Below are 19,173 nucleotides of genomic sequence, written 5' to 3'. Positions count from 1 at the left end.
CGAAGAGGGCAGGCTCTGTGGCATAGTGGGTAAAGCTGCCGCCTGCAGTCCTGGCATCCCCATGGGTGCCAGTTCATGTCCCAGGTGCTCCACTTCCGATCTAGTTCTCTGGTATGGCTTGGGAAAGCAGTGGAAGATGGCCCAAGTCCCTGGGCCCCTGCACCCATGTGGGAGCGCTGGAAGAAGCTCCTGGCTCCTGGCTCCTGGCTCCTGGCTTCAGATCAGCGCAACTCCAGCAGTTGAGGCCAACTGGGGAGTGAACCAGCAGATGGATGACCTCTCTCTCTCTCTCTGCCTCTCCTTCTCTCTCTGTGTAACTCTGACTTTCAAATAAATAAATAAATCTTTGAATAAATCTTCAAATAAATAAAATGAAGGAACTAGGCCTTCGTGAGTTCAGTACAGTTTAATCTCCAAAGCTTAAAGTCAAGTGAAAAAAACAAGTTGCAGAAGAATTCCATTTATTTTAAGATGAGTGACATGCCAAATAATTTTGTATATTACTTTTTTTTTTTTTGACAGGCAGAGTTAGACAGTAAGAGAGAGAGAGAGAGAGAAGGGTCTTCCTTTTCCGTTGGTTCACCCTCCAAGTGGCCGCTACGGCCGGTGCGTTGGCGGCTGGCGCACTGCGCTGATCCGAAGGCAGGAGCCAGGTGCTCCCTCCTGGTCTCCCATGCGAGTGCAGGGCCCAAGCACTTGGGCCATCCTCCACTGCCTTCCCGGGCCACAGCAGAGAGCTGGACTGGAAGAGGAGCAACTGGGACAGAATCCGGTGCCCAGACCGGGACTAGAACCTGGTGTGCCGGCACTGCAGGCGGAGGATTAGCCTATTGAGCCATGGTGCCGGTCCCGTATATTATTTTTAAATAGGCTTATTGAGATATAATTTACATGTGGTAAACTTTACCATTTTTAGCATTCAGTTCTGAGTTTTGGAAAATACACACAGTCCTGCAAAAAACACCACACTGAAGATATACAATAGTTCCATTAGTTCCCCAAAATGGAGAAGCCCTCTCCACCCAAGCCCATCCCCTGGCAACTATTGATTTGTTTTTTGCCCCTGGAGTTTTGCCTTTTCCCAAACTGACATATACAATGGAATCATATAGCAGTCTTTTGGCTCTGGCTTCTTTCACTCAGCATAATGATTTTGAGATTCATCCATGCTGCTCATGCGTTAGTAGGTTGTTCCTTTCTTCCGCCAAGCAGTATCTTATTGCATGGATGCAGTCTTCAATTGGAAGGGCTTATTTATGCATTGGAGGACATTTGAGTTGTTTCCAATTATTAGTGATTATGAATTGAGTCACTATAAACATCTGTGTATAGGTTTTTCTTGAACATAAGCTTTTGTTTCTCTTGGGAGTGGGATTACTAGATCATATGGTAATGAGTGTCTAACTTTATAAGAAACTAATTGTTTACAGTGTTTGTCATATTTTACTCCACAGTGTTCAAGAGTTCCAGTTGCTCCACATCCTCATTGGCACTTAGTTTTTGTTTTGTTTACTTTTACTGTTTTGTTTTAATTTTAGCCCACCTGTCTTTTCTTTTTAAAGCTTTTATTTAATGAATGCAATTTTCATAGGTACAACTTTAGAAATATAGTGTTTTTTTCCCCCATACCCACCCTCACCCAGCAGTCTTTTTGCCCAAGTGTTCTGGTTTGGACATTTAAGAAAGATGGGGGCCGGCGCTGTGGTGTGGTGTGGTGTGTAAAGCCACTGCCTGCAGTGCCAGCATCCCATATGGGCACCGGTTTGAGTCCCAGCTGCTTCATGTTTGATCCAGCTCTCTGCTATGACCTGGGAAAGCAGTAGAAGATGGCCCAAGTCCTTGGGACCCTGCAACCACGTGGGAGACCCAGAAGAAGATCCTGGCTCCTGATTGGCGCAGCTCCGGCTGTTTCGGCCAACTGGAGAATGAACCAGTGGGTGGAAGACCCCACCCCCCCTCACTCGCTCTCTCTTTGCCTCTCCTTCTCTATGTGTAACTCTGAATTTCAAATAAATAAATCTTTAAAAAAGAAAAAAGATGACAGAACTTGTACCAAACATTGCTCACAGTATCAATTATGTTTTCTTTATATGTGTCTTTATTTGAAAGACAGTGACAGAGAGAGGCAGAATGAGGTTTTATATCTGCTGGTTCACTCCCCAAACACCCACAACACACAGGGCTGGGCCAGTAAAAAGCCAAGAGCCAGGAACAACATCTGAGTCTCCCACATGGGTGTAGTAACTCAAGTACTGGAGCCATTATTCTCTGCTTCCCAGGCAAGTTAGCATGAAGTTGGATTAGCCAGGAATTGAACCAGCACTCTGATATTGGATGCTGGTGTCACAAATAGGCACTTAAGCCCCCGCATCACAATGCCCACCCCTCAATTATATTTTCAAATACACATGGAGAATATTTTCTCCATGAACAAGTAACATGATCTTTGAGGGTTGAGGGGATTGGCTAGGGAGAGAAGGAAGGAGAACCAAGGTTTGTACACAAGTCTGAACAAATTCTATTTTCTCTCAGGACTCTATTTTTGAAGCAATCATTTCAGAATGAAGCACATTGACTTTTAAACAAACCAAACCAAACTTTTAAAACAAACCACAGACACAGCAAATGAAAAAGTAATTAAGAAAGGCACACCTCCAACTTTATTGAACATTAAGGCTTGACATCTGCGCACCATTTCGCCCACCCCCAGTCAGAGACAAGGACTTGGTGCTCCCGACTTGACCATCTACAGGCCACTCTCCATGTGGTCGCCACCCCAGGTGCCCCTCAGGGCAGAGCTTCACAAACCAATGACCAGGGCTTGGCCAGTTGGAGAACAGAAAGTGAGGGAAGGAGCCAGAAGCTGCAGCTGAGGAAATCAAAGGTCAAAAAATCCAAGAGGAAAGCAGGAGGGAAAAGGAAGGCTGAGGCAGAGGGAGACAAACGGGGAGGGTCAGTAGAGGAATCACATTTCTCTACACAAACAGCAAAACCACAAAGCTCCACAAGTCCCCAGGAATTCACAAGGATTCTTCATTCCCTTCCAGCTCTAAAATCCTACACTTCTACCAAATGTCACATTTTCCCCCTCTTTATATTTCATGGTGATCCCACGGCAACAAAAGGTTTTCCTCAGCTACCCAAGGGTTTAGGTTGTCAACTGCATGCAGTCCACACTAAAAGTAAATTCTTGCATTAGTTATCCAAATTGTTTGAAAGGAGGACCCAAAGTTTCAACTCCTATCTCCCTTTTTATCAGCAAATAGTAATTTAAAGCCATTTGCGGGGGCTATGGTTCCCAGATGACAGACGGTGGCCTATTAAAATTAATCCAGACAGAAGATCCTCGGTGCTCTCTCCAAGCCCATTCAGGCGGTTGGTTTATGAACAGGATGCTCAGACAGCCCATCCCTGAGGGTCTGAGGGAGGAAGCTCGGGAAAATGGCCGCCCGCCTCTTTGTTTGCTCAGCTGCTCAGGAAAACTAGGACTGAGGGAAATGGGATTAATCAAGGGGGCAGTTGCCCATGGAAAAAAATACAAAGACTCTGGTGAGAAAAATCTCAGCTGAGTCAGTTTCAAGTTGGAGGAAAAGACATCTTTCTCTTTAGACCTTCACATGGTTGAGGACTGTGTGGTGACAAGTTCTCCATTTCAGGACACTGCTATGTTTTTTATTTTGTTTTTTGAAGATTTATTTATTTATTTGAAAGCCAGATCACAGAGAGAGAAGGAGAAGCAGAGAGAGAGAGAGAGATCTTCTATCTGTTGGTTCACTCTCCAATTGGGCCAATCCCAAGCCAGGAGGCAGGAGCTTCTTCCTTGTCTCCCACATGGGTGCAGGGACCCACACACTTGAGCCATCTTCAGCTGCTTTCCCGACACATTAGCAGGGAGCTGGATTGAAAGTGGAGCTGGCGTTACAGGCAGTAGCTTAACTGGCTACACTACAGAACCAGCCCCTCCCACTGTGTTTTCTGATCTTGATAGTGTACAAAGAGATAATTGAGGGAGTACAAAAGAATTGTTGAATGTTTAGTCCTCTGAAATTTCATGTAATTTTATTTTTAATTACCAAAGTTAATGAAGATTTGTTGGGTAATTGTGATTGAATAAAACTTTGTAAGATATTTTAAAGAGTGATGATTTACTTAAGAGGCAGAGTAACAGAGAGAAAGGAAAAGAATAATAAAAAGGTCTTTCATGTGCTGGTTCACTCCTTAAATGGCCTCAACAGCAAGAGGTGGGCCAAGCGTGGGCCAGGAGCCCGGATCTCCATCCAGGTCACTCACATGGGTGGCAGGTCCCCAGGTACTTGGGCCATCCACTATTGCTTTTCTGGGTGCATTAGCAGAAAACCTGGATCACAAGTGGAGCCGTCAGGACTCCAATTGATGCTCTGTATGGGATGCTGATGTTGCAAGTTGCAGCTTAACCTGCTGCAGCACAACACTGGCCCTACAAGATTTTTTTTTTTTATTAATAAACTCAATAAACCAGGGACACAATGGCCGCATAAGGGCTCATATACTGATCTTAGGTACCGGCAATATAGATACTCTAGTTAAGACCCCTTCTCTCAGTTTAGGACATAACATTTTAGACACGGCTTAAAGTACTTTCTCCACACCTTGATTTATTTTACTTTCCTTTGACACATTAGCTGACTTTGCACCAATAAGATTATTTGGTTAACAGGGATCCTCCTTTGAGATCACATACACTTCCAGAAGGGTTGTGCCGTGTTAGTCATATATCTATGAGCCTGAACTTATTCCAAACAGTCTTCTCATAAAAGCCTAGCTGGGGTGATGACCTGCGCTGAAAGAGAGGAATTTAATAGGAGAGAAGGGCAAAAATGGAAAACACTTTGAGCGATCTGAAAGGAAAGACAAACAGCAGTGAGTTCAGGGTACCAGGAAGACTTCAGACGATCTCATCTCCAAGATTTGTGGAATAGGCAAGGCATACAACAAGGGAGAAGGAGGGTATCCAAACCTAATGTTGCTTACGATTGGTTCAGACTCCCTGCTGGAGGACAGAGTGTCCTTTACTTCAATGGGCCTTGTCTAAGATTTTTCATAAAACATCTCGTACATTGTGTGTCGTAATTCTGGCTAGAAAGAAAACTGCTTAATAAACACAATCAGGTAAACTACATTCACACTTCTTTTGTGTTTGAGGGAAGACAGTTTGTGGGGCCAGCGCTGTGGCGTGGCTGGTAAAACTGCTGCCTGCAGTGCCGGCATCCCATATGGGCACCAGGTTGAGTCCTGGCTGCTCCACTTCCAATCCAGCTCTCTGCTAAAGCCTGGAATAGCAGCAGAAGATGGCCCAAGTCCTTGGACCCCTGCATCCGCGTGGGGGACCTGGAGGAAGCTCCTGGTTCCTGGCTTCGGACCAGCACAGCCCCAGCTGTTGCGGCCATCTGGGTAGTAAACCAGCAGATGGAAGACATCTCTCCCTCTCCCAAACAAATAAATAAATTAAAAAAAAAAAAAAGTTTGCACATGTATTTGTGAGCAATCAGAAAACAAGAAAGGTCATTCACAAGGTCACCACAGCATGAGATTGCATCATATCCTTTCCTTTCAAATTTCACCTGGAAGGAGTTCTCCTTTTAGCAGAGGGAAAGAAGAACCCAGTCTCTCCCATGGTGTCAGCACACTGTCTCTCACTCAGGAATCGGATATGCATATCTGAGGTCACGAAATAAGGAAACATGATGTGCAGTTGTCTAGAGTTAGAGAAAATGAACAACCCCTCTCCTCTCACTTGCCATGGCCAGAATCAACTGTCTGGTCACCTTCAATGTCTGTCTTGCCTGAAAAAGGTCACAACTCTGAAGAGCGTCAGCCCAGGGCAATGAGGAAGGGAGGGGTGAGGGATGCCCGTGAAAGACAGTTGGGAGACTTATTCAGAAAAAAATCCTCCTTGATTTTTTTTAAGGTTTTCTTCAACCGTCTCCCTCCACCCCCTTCTTTATTTGAGAGGCAGAAAGATAAGGTACAGGGGGTCGGGGGAGACAGGAGGGGAAACATACAAACAGAACTCCTACCTGCTGGTTCACAGTGCTTGCAACTGTTGGGGCTGGGCTGGGGTGGAAGCCAGGAGCCTGGAACTTGATCTGGGTCTCCCATGTGGGTGGCTGCTGCTTTCCAGGGTTTGCCTCGGTGGGAAACTAGAATTGGGAACCACAGGCAGAAATCGAGCCCAGACACTCCATTGTGGGATGCAGGCATTTTAACAGCTGTCCTAACTGCTGGGCTAAACACCCACCCCCTCCTTGATTTTCTTCCCAAAAACTTGGAGAAGAGTCAGGCATAGTTTATAGGATAGCAAAGGCAATCCAATGAAAGAAGGAAGGGGGTGACGGTAAAATTTGACAAAGAGTCCCCACTTCCGTTTTTCGGGGAGAGGGCTTGTGTATCACTCTGTGGCTAGTTCATTAACTTCTCTGCGCCTCAGTTTCCTCCTGCTTGAAATGAAGGTATTGACCCAGACAAAATCCAAAGTGCTTTTCAACACTTAAATTATATGATTCTAGGATGATTAATGTTATAATGCATTCTTTGGCAACATCTGCATCTATTTAAGCTCATAAATGTTGAGAAGAAATATTTGGTATGCAGTAAAACCAGGAATCAGGTAGCTCCCTTTAAATAAATACTCATCCAACAATGATGAGGTTTCAGGTTTATCAACTTTTGCTAAACTCCCAGTGTTGCCTGTATCTTAGGGGACTGGATAATGTTTTCCATCACCTAAAACTCTTGGACCTAATTTAATTTTTATATCTAAGGGATGACAGCTCTGAGTAATTTAAGATTGTTTATAAGGTTCAAAAAACCCTCATGTTGTCAAAATAACAAAGGACAAGCAATATAATGAACGATGAGGAAGGTACATCACTTTAAGCAGGCAGAAGAAAAAGGTAGCTTGAAGGAATACATCTTTTCTTTATAATTCACAGAAAGAAAAACATTAGGAAAAGTAAATCAAAGGTGGCAAATTAAGGGTCTTTGGCTGCATCCAACATATGGATGGATTTGGTTAGCAGCATGGTCTTTCCATATGATGAGCTTGAGTGCCGTTAGAATGGGCATGCACTTAACATTCCAGGGGGACATCCCTCATCTTCACCCCCCGCCCAGCGGCTCACCTCTGTGCTCCACCCCCTCTGTCTCTGTGCAAAGCCCCTGAACACCAAGGCATTTGAGTCTGGGAATGAAAGGTAAATGCCGATGGAGTTTTAGCCCAACTCTTTGCTTTTCTGAGAGGCTACAATGAATACCATGGAAACTTTTAGATCAGCAATGGGAGATAAATTCTTGTTATAGTAAAGTATTTTTTTTTTACCTCTAAACCTGAAAGTTTTCTAAAACTTTTGTATTCTCAAAAAAAAAAAAAAAAAAAAAAACCTTACAAATGGCTGTCAGATAGCTCATGGAATTAATGTTTGATGTTCCTCTATATTACAAATTTGTCAAGATTGTGGGTGTTTTTTTCTTAGAATTAAATGTAAAAGACTAAAGACTGAATTTTTACTTCACTTCTACCTTAGTAGTCCCATCTATAAGTAAGGACTCAGCCATTTGGGGGGATTAGGAAAAGCCAGTTTCCTTGTTTTATAGTTAGGCTAAAAAGGGCTCTGGTCAAAGGATATAATCTTGTTATTTTAAAAACCTGTCCATAACCATCTCAAACATCATATAGATATTTACAAAAACCTGATTAAACATTTTTTATCCATAACAAAAGCCATTTTTAAAAGGTCAAAGAAAAGGATGAATCTTTATGATCACCATGGAAACATCAGCATCTTTACAACTACATTTTATAACTTAATCTCCATATTGGGAATTTTATAAGAAAAAAGGTCAACTTGAGACAGTCCTAATTTCCTTCCCCATCAGTCTCCCCAAAAATGTTTAAATCTGTGAGTACCATAAAGATATTTTATTTTAGGGTTGGGCTACAAAGTGACCAATTAGGTTTTTTTTTTTTTTCTATCTGAGTATGTTTTGTTTAGGAGGTGGCAGGTTAAGAGGAAAGGGGAGAATTAAAATATTTGCAAGATGTCATTAATCTCCAGCAAGAGCCTAGAGTTGTTTTTTTTCCCCCTCTCTTCATTTCAGAACTAATCCAGCTTTCTGTTATTTGGCTCAGAAAACTCTTAAATCTGTAACAAGAGAGTAACTTCCTGTTCTCAAGAGCATGGCTGCCAAAGAAAACATTTACAAGAAAGTCCCAGGGCCAAAAAATTGCCTACTAATTATTTCTCAACCCCCCTCCAACCCCTAATTCAGGAAGGTGAATGCTGTAAACGCTTTATGTTAAAACCCTAAAGTATGTGTTGAAAAATTAAGAGAAAACCCTCAAGAATTGTTTGCCATTTATTTATATTTTATTGCATTCAAATTACATCAGTTTTATGGCCCTTGGGCACAAATGAATGTTTCTTATAATATTTTGTTCGGAATTCCACAAAGATTATACTATGCCTTCATCAACATACATTATGGACGTTTTTACCTAGTACCTTCCCAGCAGGGGAAGAGAAAAGCAGCCCCTGACACTGGGAGCTGACCTGTGACTCCCAACTGGCTGTAGTGTTGCTCCCAGGTGTGCTTCCTTGGGGATCTGTCTCTTCCACACAATCTCATTCAAAATGCCAGCAGCCCTTTCTTGGTCATTGACAAACTACTAAGTCCACGTGGAAATACAAAGGACCTAGAATAGCCAAACAACAGTGAAGACTTCACGGTCTAAGATACAGCGACAGTCATCAAGATGGTATGGTATTGATGTCCAACTCACAATCAGATCAATAGTAGCAAAATAGAGAGTATGGGAGTAGACTTAATGCCTATAAAGCCAACTGATTTGCAACAATAGTACAAGAGCAAATCAGTAGAAAATGGGTAGGCTTTTTAATAAATGGCACTAAAATATTAAATATCCACATGTAAAAAATTCCTACTTTGATTTATGCTTCATGTCATGTATTAGTTACCTAATCCTGGCTAACAAATTACACCACATGTTGGCCCCAGTCTCTCTCTGATCTCTTTCTAAAAACACACCTTCAGCTTTCTTTTGGACCTTTCCTTTCCTGTCTGAATTCAATGAGTTCTTTCCAAATTCACATTTAAGAAAAGGAGATATGTTTCTTTAAACTCCTGGTAACACAGCCACATTTCCCATGTGCTATGATTTGGAAGTGGTTTGTTCTTCCCAAAGATTCGTCTGCTGGATGCTTGGTCTCCAGTGTGGTGATGTCAGAAAGTGGCAGAACCTTTAAGAGGTGGGGCCTGGTAGAAGTCGGCTGGTCCACTGTGGGTGTCACCCTCAGAAAGGATCGACGTACTTCTTGTAGAACTCCACTAATTTCCCATGACAGCGTGTGGTTGTAGAAAGTGTGAGGCTGGCTCCGGAATCTCTCTGGCTTCCTGTCTTGCCACGTGATCTCTTCCTCTCGCACACACTGCCACCATGATGTTGTGATACAGCCAGGAGGACTCTCACCACAGGCCAAATACATGAGAGCACCCAATCTTGGAATTTCAGTCTCCCAACCAGTGAGCTAAACAAACTTCCTTACTTTTTTTAAAGATTTTTATTTATTTATTTGAGAGGTAGAGTCATAGACAGAGAAAGGGAGACACAGAGAGAAAAGTCTTCTATCCATTGTCACTCCCCAAATGGCCTCAATGGCCAGAGCCGGGTCCATCTGAAACCAAGAACCAGGAGCTTCTTCTGGGTCTTCCATGTGGGTTCAGAGGCCCAAGGACTTGGGCCATCTTCCACTGCTTTCCCAGGCCACAGGAAGAGAGCTGGGCTGGAACCACGGCTCAACAGGCTAATCCTCCTCCTGTGGCGCTGGCACACGGGGTTCTAGTCCCAGTCGGGGCGTCGGATTCTGTCCCGGTTGCTCCTCTTCCAGGCCAGCTCTCTGCTGTGGCCTGGGAGTGCAGTGGAGGATGGTCCAAGTGCCTGGGCCCTGCATCTGCATGGGAGACCAGGAAAAGCACCTGGTTCCTGGCTTCGGATCGGTGTGGTGTGCCTGCCGCAGCGGCCATTGGGGGGTGAACCAACGGAAAAGGAAGACCCTTCTCCTCTCTGTCTCTCTCTCTCTGTCCACTGTGCCTGTCCAAAAAAAAAAAAAAAAAAAAGGAAGAGAGCTGGATAGGAAGAGGAGTAGCCAGGACATGAACCTGCGGCACCCATATGCGATGTGGACGCTATAGGAGGAGGCGTAACCCACCTCACCACAGCACCAGCCCTAAAACTCCTTCCTTTATAAAGTACCAAGCATCCGATATTCTGTTACAGCAACAGAAATGGCCTAATAACTCCCCACACACATTTCCCTTTTGCACATTTCATTCCCTAGTACGCTTCAAGTCTCTAATACACATCTGGTAAGAAGAAATCTCTGGGTTTGAAAATATCCACGGTGAAGCACCTTCCTCAAAGTAATTCCTAGTAATTATAGCAGGCAGGAATTACTGGCATGATTCTGATGCAATTCTGGGATATTTATCTATGCTATCACGTGATAGGCACAGCAGCCTATGTGGAGGATGCAGGTCCATTTACTTTGTAGGTCATGCTGCACACAGGGACCCAGAGCCTCAGACAGCTACAGTGACATGACCAAGGGTACATCATAGTGTAATGACAGACCTGGGACACACTCCAGGCCTCCCACCTGTGTTCTGAAATCAGATACACCTGGATGGTTTGGGCAATTCCCACGTCTCTTCATGTTTCAATTACCTTATCCACACCATGGTGTAACAACACCTCCCAAGAGCAGATTCAGGGTATGTGTGCTGTGTCTGCCTCACTGCCTGGTCACTGTTACCTCCCCCCAGCTACAACTCTTTTTTGAACACTTTATTTGTAGATTTCTTCATGCTTATCAAGATTTGCAATGGACCCCTTCCAAATGCCTATTGTCTCTCTAATGGGAAACTATCCTCAAAGGGCTTACATCCATGGAGAGACAAGTGATGGACATGATGATCGGTCATTGAATTTAAGAATACAGAGGGGGGCCAGCCAGCACTGTGGTATAGCCGGTAAAGCTGCTCCCTGCAGTGCCGGCATCTCACATGGACACTAGCTGGAGTCCCCGCTGCTCCACTTTCCACCTACTTCTCTCCTAATGTGCCTGGGAAAGCAGTGGAAGATGGCCCAAGTCTTTGGGCCCTGCACACGTGTGGGAGACCTGGAAGGGGATCCTGGCTCTTAGCTTCAGATCAGAGCAGCTCTGGCCATTGCAGCCATCTGGGGGGTGAACCAGCCTCTCTGTAACTCTGCCTTTCAAACAAACAAATAAATAAATAAATCTTAGGAAAAAAAATACAGAAGGGGCAGAAACAAATATCCCGGGATGCAAAGATGGGAAAGATCATGGAGTTGGACTCACTGGGAAAGATTTTGGAGAGGACGTGGTTTGGAGAAGAGGAAGTCCTGAGAATACATCTCTGCCTTCCCAGCACTGGGCATGCACTGTTTAACTGATAGTGGGTGTCAGGAGCACCTTGGCCCAGTGTGGCCTGAGCTACGACAGGAAGGAGCCCTGCCCTTTCCATCACCTTACACCTGGTGTACACACCACAGTTCCTAAAGCAGGCAGATGGCTCATCTGGGGAGAAGGTGAATGTTCAGCTTAGTCCTACAGACCACTTCATGGGTTGGCCTTGGTGGTGCACCCTCCACTGGGGGCACCTTGTCACATCACCCAACTCCAAGTTTCCCAAATGCCAGTCCTTTCTCTCCGGCTTGTGCTGGTGCACGCTCCTCCCTCCCAGAGTCAAAACCCATTGCAGGCATGTGCCCTGAGTTGCTGGCTTCACAACTAACTCTCACATTGGAATCCTAAGCAGCAGGTGCCCTCTTGCTCCCAGGTCTTGGGGAACACCTGCTTATTCTGAGCATTGTCTTCTATCTGTCAGGTGCTCAAGCACTGTCTGGGTCACGGGGACACCTCCAGGCCTTCAGTTCATACCTGCTTCTTCCTGAACTCTGGGGTCCAAAAGCAATGTCCTAAAGAATTTTTCTCACAGCTATTTGGAGGATAGGTCTGCCTAGGAAAGCAACTTTATACCCCTCACTTCTCATTCCTGTTGTTGGCGAAGGGGCAGAGAACCACATTCTCCTTCTGTTGGTGACAATTCCAATGGATACAAACTGGACCAAATATACCAGACTGGAACCAAATATACCAGAAGACTTAACATGTGCATACCTTGTGACCTGACCATTCCTCTTATAGGAATTTATTCTGAGAAAATAATTAAGCAAGGGCACAAAGATATGTGTATAGATGGTTTGTCATAAGATTGCTTAAAGAAGCAGAAAGATGACCTACAAAATTCCAAAGTTAAGGGATACATTGAGAACATGGGACATCAATAAAATGAAATTCAATCAACTTATGGTTATAAGAAAGAATGGTGTTAGCCGGCACCGCGGCTCACTAGGCTAATCCTCCGCCTGCGGCACTGGCACCCCGGGTTCTAGTCCTGGTTGGGGTGCCAAATTCTGTCCCGGTTGCTCCTCTTCCAGTCCAGCTCTCTGCTGTGGCCCGGGAAGGCAGTGGAGGATGGCCCACATGGGAGACCAGGAGGAAGCACCTGGCTCCTAGCTTCAGATTGGCGCAGCGCACTGGCCGTAGCAGCCATTTTGGGGGTGAACTAATGGAAGGAAGACCTTTCTCTCTGTCTCTCTCTCTCACTGCCTAACTCTGCCTATCAAAGGAAAGAAAGAAAAAAAGGAAGGAAGGAAGGAAGGAAGGAAGGAAGGAAGGAAGGAAGAAAGAAAGAAAGAAAGAAAAAGGTGTTGATTTACACACACATATATGATAGTAACATAATAAGCAAGAATCATTATAAAGGTATGTAATGATGATGGGTACCATTAAGTACTTCCTAGGTGCCAAGTACTATTCTAAAGATCATATAGGATTAACTCACATTTATTCTTCACAACAACCTCATTTGGAAAGAACTGTCACTATTCCTGCATTAGAGGGGCTCAGACAAGTTCTGTGACTTTCCCACGCACACACTAATGACTGAGCTCAGGCAGTTCGATTCCAGAGCCCAGGTTCTTAAACACCCCATGATTTTCCTCCGCAGTATTGGGTCATATTTGTTCAAAAAACAAAACAAGTGGAAAGTGGTGTGTGTGTGTTTGTGTGTGTAAAAAGTCTGAAAGGGGGCCAGCGCTGTGGCATTGTAGTCTAAGCATCCACCTGCAGTGCCTGCATCCCATAAAGACGCTGGTCGGTGTCCTAACTGCTCCGCTTTTTTTTTTTTTTTTTTTTTTTTTTTGACAGGCAGAGTGGACAGTGAGAGAGAGACAGAGAGAAAGGTCTTCCTTTTGCCGTTGGTTCACCCTCCAATGGCCACCGTGGTAGGCACGCTGCGGCCGGCGCACGGCGCTGATCCGATGGCAGGAGCCAGGTGCTTCTCCTGGTCTCCCATGGGGTGCAGGGCCCAGGCACTTGGACCATCCTCCACTGCACTCCCTGGCCACAGCAGAGAGCTGGCCTGGAAGAGGGGCAACCGGGACAGGATCGGTGCCCCGACCGGGACTAGAACCTGGTGTGCCGGCGCCGCAAGGTGGAGGATTAGCCTAGTGAGCCGCGGCACCGGCCTAACTGCTCCGCTTCTGATCCAGCTTTCTGCTATGGCCTGGGAAAGCAGTAGAAGATGGCCCAAGTGCTTGGGCCCTGGCACCCATGTGGGAAACCTGGAAGAAGTTCCGGCTCCTGGCTTTAGATCGGTTCAGCTCTGGCCCTTGCAGCCATTTGGGGAGTGAACCATCAGATGGAAGACCTCTCTGTCTGTTTCCTGCTCTTTCTGTTACTCTACCTCTCAAATAAATAAAAATATTAATCTTAAAAAGTCTGAAAGGGACTAGTATGAAAATATTAATTTAAAAAATTATTATGGGCTGGTGCTGTGGTGTAGTGGGCTAAGCCTCTGCCTACAATGCCAGAACTCCAAACGGGCGCCAGTTCGAGTCCCAGCTGCTCCACTTCTGATCCAGCTCTCTGCTATGGCCTGGAAAAGCAGTAGAAGATGGCCTAAGTGCTTGGACCCCTGCACCCGCGTGGGAGACCCAGTAAAAGCTCCTGGCTCCAGACTTTGGATTAGCCCAGCTCCAGTAGGTTGTTGCAGCCATCTGGGGAGTGAACCAGTGGATGGAAGACCTCTCGCTCTCTGCTTCTCCCTCTCTAACTCTACCCCTCAAATAAATAAATAAAGTCTTAAAAATTATTATAGGGCCGGCGCCGTGGCTTAACAGGCTAATCCTCTGCCTTGTGGCGCCGGCACACTGGGTTCTAGTCCCAGTTGGGGCGCCAGATTCTATCCCGGTTGCCCCTCTTCCAGGCCAGCTCTCTGCTATGGCCCGGGAAGGCAGTGGAGGATGGCCCAAGTGCTTGGGCCCTGCACCTGCATCGGAGACCAGAAGAAGCACCTGGCTCCTGGCTTCGGATCAGCGAGATGCACCATCCGCAGCGGCCATTGGAGGGTGAACCAATGGCAAAAAGGAAGACCTTTCTCTCTGTCTCTCTCTCTCTCTCTCACTATCCACTCTGCCTGTCAAAAAAAAAAAATTATTATAGAACATTTTTATTATAAAAATTTACATGGGACCACAAAAAGACCTCAAAAAGACAAAGCAATCTTGAGCAAGAAAACAAAGGAGAAGACATTTCACTGACTTTAAAATATACTACAAGGGGCTGGTGCTGTGGCGCAGTGGGTTAACGCCCTGGCCTGAAACGCTGGCATGCCATATGGGCGCCGGTTTGAGACCTGGCTGCTCCTCTTCCAATCCAGCTCTCTGCTATGCCCTAGGAAAGCAGTAGAAGATGGCCCAAGTCCTTGGGCCCCTACACCTTCATGGGAGACCCAGAGGAGGCTCCTGGATCCTGGCTTTGGATTAGCACAGCTCTGGCCATTGCGGCCATCTGGGTAGTGAACCAGTGAATGGAAGACCTCTCTCTCTGCCTCTCCTCTCTCTGTGTGTAATTTAGACCTTCAAATTAATAAATAAATCTTTAAAAATATATACTATGAAGCTACAGCATTTAAAACAGCTTGGTATTGGCATAAAAACAGATACACAGAGCAATAGAACCACAAAGAGAACCTAAAATTAAATTCACACATCCATAGTCAATTGATTTTTTACAAAAGTGCTAAGAACATACATTGGAGAAAGCACAGCCTTTTTAATAAATGGTGTTGGGAAAACTGGATATCCACATGCAGAAGAATGAGCTCAGAACTCTATCTCTCTCTGTAAGCAAAAATCAACTCAAAATGGATAAAAATTCTAAATGTAAGCCCTGAAGCTACGAAACTAAATGAAGAAAACATAAGGGAAAAGGAAATGCTTCTATACATTGGGATGGGCAAGGGTAATTTTTAATCATAGCCTAAAAGCACTGGAAACAAAAGCAAAAATAGTAAATGGGATTTTATCAAATGAAAAGGCTTCTGTACAGCAAAGGGAAAAAAATCAACAGAGTAAAGGGACAACCTACAAAATGGAAGGAAATAGTTTCAAGCTATGCAGCTGACAAGGGGTTAATAGCCAGAATAAATACAGAACTGAAAGAACTCATTAGAAAAATAAAAATAATCCAATTTAAATATGGGCAAAATATCTAAATAGATAGTTTTCAAAGGGAGACATACAAATGACCAACAGGTACATGAAAAAATGCCCAATGTCACTATCACCAGGGAAATATCAATCAAAACCACAACAAGACCTAACTCACTCCAGTTAGACTGCCTATTATGAAAAGTACTGGCAAGGGTGTGGAGAAAAAGGACACTTGCACACTGTTGGTGGAACATAATGTAGTATGGCACGTGGGAGGCTGTATGGAGGTTTCTCAAAAAAAAAAAAACAGAACTACCATATGATCCAGTAATCCCACCACTGGCTATATAATCAAAGGAAATGAAATCAGCGTGTTGGAGACATCTGCACCCCCATGTTTACTGTAGCACTATTTACAATAGGCAAGAAGTGGAAATAAGTGACCATCAACTTAAGAGTGGAGAAAATGTGATACCTGTACACAGTGGAATACTATTGAGTCGTAAAAACATCAGTCTTGTCATTTGCAACATGAATGAAAACTGGAGGTCATTATGTTAAATGAAGCAAGCCAAGCACAGAAAGATAGGTACTGCATGATCTCACTTAAATGTGGAATCTAAAAAAGCTGATGCTATGGAAGTTGGCATAGAATTGTGGTTGCCTGGGGCCGGCACCGTGGTGCACTAGATTAATCCTCCACCAGCGGTGCCGGCACCCCATGTGGGTGCCGGGTTCTTGTCCCGGTTGCTCCTCTTCCAGTCCAGCTCTCTGCTGTGGCCCGGGGGGAGGGGGGTGAGGGCAGTGGAGGATGGCCCAGGTCCTTGGGCCCTGCACCCGCATGGGAGACCAGGAGGAAGCACCTGGCTCCTGGCTTCGGATCGGCACAGCGCCGGCTGTGGCGGTCATTTGTGGGGTGAATCAACGGAAGAAAGACCTTTCTCTCTGTCTCTCTCTCTCACTGTCTGTAACTCTACCTGTCAAATAAATAAATAAAATCTTTAAGAATTGTGGTTGCCCAAGGTTGGACACAGTACAGGGAAAGAAGAGATGGGAATGGTTGATTAATAGATACTAAATTATAGTTTGATAGGAGAAAGAAGTTCTGGTGTTCTATTGTACAGAAGGACAGCTTCAGATAATGATAATGTACTCTATATTTCATTATAAAAAAAAGCTCAAAGGATTCTAAATGTTTTCACCTTAAAGAAATAATAAATGTCTAGAGATACATATCACTCTCATTTGATCATTATACAGTATATGTATGTATCAAACATTGTATGGTACCCTACAACCATGGATAACTTTTCATGTTAAACATTTTTTTTAAAAAAAATTAGAGGCAGGCATTTGGCACAGCAGTTAAATCACCACTTCGGATGCCTGCATCTCATATCAGAGTGCTTGGTTTGAGTCCTAGGTCCTCCACTTCCAATCCAAAACTTCCTTCTTTTTTTTATTTTTATTTTTTTGACGGGCAGAGTGGACAGTGAGAGAGAGAGAGAGACAGAGAGAAAGGTCTCCTTTTGCCGTTGGTTCACCTTCCAATGGCCGCCGCGGCCGGCACGCTGCAGCCGGTGCACTGCGCTGATCCGAAGCCAGGAGCCAGGTGCTTCTCCTGGTCTCCCATGGGGTGCAGGGCCCAAGGACTTGGGCCATCCTCCACTGCCTTCCCGGGCCATAGCAGAGAGCTGGCCTGGAAGAGGGGCAACCGGGACAGAATCTGGCACCCCGACCGGGACTAGAACCTGGTGTGCCAGCGCTGCAGGCGGAGGATTAGCCTAGTGTGCCGCAGCGCCGGCCTCAAAACTTCCTTCTAATACCCCCCCCCCCCCGGTGGCAGCAGGTGATAGCTCAAGTACTTGGGTCCCTACCACCCATGTGGGAGACTCAGACTGCATTGCCACCTCCTGTCTTGAGCTCAGCTCAGCTCCAGCTTTTGCAGGTACATGGGGAATAAACTAGTGGATGGAAGACCTCTCTGTCTCCTTGCCTTTCAAATAAACTGAAAATAAATTAAAAATTTTAATCAACTGAAGCCTTACCTACACCGTTTTTCATTTCAGGGAGATAAACGTATCATATAATACTAGAGTTAATTCCCCCTAATTCTATATAATAGCCGTGCTCACAAAGAGTTGATGAATGCCACTCTTCTCAGAGGGAAGTTTAGGGGTCACTAGAGTTAATTTTGGCAAAGGATCTAGAAGGATTACCTCTCAGTTTCTTTCAGTGTTAGCCTGTATGATTTAAAAACTCTCTTTCATCGTCTTTTAGAAGAGTTTAAATAGTGTTCAGAACTTGCCACTTGGTGAAGACACATTTAAAAACATAAACACCCAGCTGCAGAGGGATCCTTGGTATTCTTTAAACATAAAGTTACTATGGTTTTTCTTTGTTTCTTTTGCTTGCTTGAGAAAGAGAAGGAAGAGGAAATGTAGACGTGTTTGTACAACAGTTTTCATTTCTGCCTTGGTCTCATTAAAACTGGCATTCCTGGGCTGGTGCGGTGGCGCAGCGGGTTAGCGCCCTGGCCTGAAGCGCCAGCATCCCATATGGGCGCTGGTTCTAGCCTCGGCTGCTCCACTTCAGATCCAGCTCTCTGCTGTGGCCTGGGAAAGCAGTAGAAGATGGCCCAAGTCCTAGGGCCCCTGTACCCACGTGGGAGACCTGGAAGAGGCTCCTGGCTCCTAGCTTCGGATCAGCACAACTCCGGCCGTTTAAGCCATCTGGGGAGTGAACCAGTGGATGGAAGACCTCTCTCTCTCTCTATCTCTCTCTCTCTCTCTGCCTCTCCTCTCTGTGTAACTCTGACTTTCAAATAAATAAATAAATCTTAAAAAAAAAAAAAACCCTGGCATTCTTAAGTCATTAAGAAACTGCTTCCAGATTAGCTTCTCCAAGGGCATGGGTCTCCTGGGACCTAGTATTGCTCTCTGAGTCCAGCTTCCCTATCTCCTGGTCTTAAAGCCTGCCTCTGCCCTAAATACTCCTCCTGGGTCATTTCCATAGACCATGGTTTCTTGCTGCTGCAACACGTCCATTGGTGAGGGTCAATGGGGCTTTGAAACAAACCTGGAGAATGACAGCAACCAAAGCTTATGTACCCAGCCTGCACCCATCTCTGTGCCACTTACTTCATACACCCTTCACATCAGCATATTAAGTAGACGTGACCGCTTCAGGATTTTAGAGAATGAAACTAATAGTCAGAGTTCTCATGACTTGCCAAAGCTCCCACAGCCAGAATTTAAATACAAATTTGACTCCAAAATGTGCATTTTCCTCTTTACACTATCTAACTCATAGTGATTTATTCAATTTCGTTTCTCTCTCCCTTTCTGTCTTTCAGTAGGGGGGTGGAGTAAGGGGTAGGAATTTTGGGCAAAGGAAGGGAGATTTCTCAAAGTGAAAACTATTTTTGTATTATATGACAAAGAACGTATCTTACTCTTTCCAGAAGGTAGTTAACTAAATAAATTCCAGGAATTAAAAAGAAACACACAGGGGGCCGGTGCTGTAGCTTAGCAGGT

This window comes from Lepus europaeus, chromosome 11 (genome assembly GCF_033115175.1).
Source record: "Lepus europaeus isolate LE1 chromosome 11, mLepTim1.pri, whole genome shotgun sequence".
Taxonomy (NCBI): Eukaryota; Metazoa; Chordata; class Mammalia; order Lagomorpha; family Leporidae; genus Lepus; species Lepus europaeus.
Note: the sequence above shows the minus strand (reverse complement) of the source record.